A 1859-nucleotide genomic window follows, 5' to 3' on the forward strand; every position below is an offset into this window, starting at 1 on the left:
TTTTTGAGACGGAGTCTTGCTCTGTCACCCATTGCTCTGTCACCCAGGGTGGGATGGAGTGCAATGGCACGATCTCGGCTCCCTGCAACCTCCACCTCCTGGGTTCAAGCGATTCTTCTGCCTCAGTCTCCCCAGTAGTTGGGATTACAGATGCCCACCACCATGCCCAGCTAATTTTTGTATTTTTTAGTAGAGACGGGGTTTCACCATGTTGGTCAGGCTGGTGTCAAACTCCTGACCTCAGGTGATCCACCCGTCTGGGTCTCCCAAAGTGCTGGGATTACAGGCGTGAGCCAAGGCGCCTGGCGGGGACCCTGCTTTTCTTTGGAGGCATTGTGATAGCAACCAGCCACGTTGTGCTCTGTCCTTGGTCCTGAAGATACCAGCGTGATGTTTCTTGGTACCAGGGACACTGGTTAGTGACTCTTCTCTCAGTAACTCTGAACCAGGTGAGAATTGTCATTTTTAACCCTGAAATATAGCAGTACTGTTTGCATCTTGCAGCCCTCCTCTCCTCGGGGTGCTGGCTGTACTCACTCTCCAGGGATTGTAGTTATAGCTACCTGACTCCACATCGCAAGCCTGCAGGGCACACCTACCAGTCTCGACCCCACCACACCCAGTGAGCACACACATATTTTATTTGCTATCCCCTCCAAATTCATGGCCTATCCCCATCATGGCATCGGATGTCAGATGGGAGGTTAATGGCTTGCCAAATAAGCAGAACCCTATCTTGGTTTCCCAACCTAAATTGCTTAATTCATGCATTTTTGACAGTTGTGTCATTTCCAGCAATCACAAGGTAATTTTTTTCTTTTTTGAAAATGGCAAGGAAAACACCCCCAACCCACTCCCTTCACACTTGTGAGAGCTGCATGAACTGAAAGTGATTCTTCCAAAAACTCTTCTAAGCTTGAGAAGCTCGAGACTTCAGCATGAGACTGGATTGTGACAGCTTGGTCTGCTCTGGCATCAGAAGGGAGGGAAAGTGAGTCCTTGGAGGTCTTCATACTCCAGGAGAGATCCCAAGAGACATGTAAGAGTGGCAACGAAGCCTCTGTTTGACCCTCTTGCAGCGTCTTGGTGCTAAGTGGGGTGGAGGGAGAGAACACACACTCTGCCTGGTCCCTGCCGGGCTCCACACCCCGGTGTCCTCTTCCCCCACCCATGCCTCCCAGCAGAAAACTGTTTCCCATCAGGAGCCGCACAATGAGATCATATCTGGCCTGTTACAAGAACCAGAATGACTGATGGAGCAGAAGCTGGATTGGGGAGGCAAGAAGGGAGTAAGCAGCCTCAGGCCAGCACGCATTGCAGCCTGGGGAGGAGAGAAAGGAGAGTTCTCCCTCCCTCTTTTCTGAGCATTGTGTTCCCTTCTTCTCCCATTGGGAGGGGGATGGGATGACGGGGAAAGGTGTCCTAGAAGGGAACCCAAGCCGGTGGGCAGGAGAGCTGTGGGCTTGGGGGGCGGGGAAGAGGAAGAATTGGCAATAGGATGCCATCTCCATCCATAGAGCCAGGGACGGACTCCTATCCTCTAACTCCACTCCTCACTCCACTAGCCCTGGGAGCAAATCTTAGTTCACTGTGTCCCACTGGGCAAGTCACTAAACTTTCCTAAGCCTCAGTTTCCTTATCTGTGAAACGGACATGCTGATCCTACAGAGATGTAGTGCAGGCAGGCAGAGAGGTGAGGGAGGCAAAGGCACGGCGCGAGGCACACGGGAACCCAGGCGCTTGACCGTCCACACCACGCGGCGCTCTCCCAACCCCGGCCCGGCGCACTCACCGGTTCTCAGCCACCAGGATCTGCTCCAGCAGGCGCGCGGCCTGCACACGCGTCTCCAGCTCCGGCG

The sequence above is a fragment of the Mandrillus leucophaeus genome, unplaced genomic scaffold (genome assembly GCF_000951045.1).
Source record: "Mandrillus leucophaeus isolate KB7577 unplaced genomic scaffold, Mleu.le_1.0 Scaffold541, whole genome shotgun sequence".
In the NCBI taxonomy this organism is placed as follows: Eukaryota; Metazoa; Chordata; class Mammalia; order Primates; family Cercopithecidae; genus Mandrillus; species Mandrillus leucophaeus.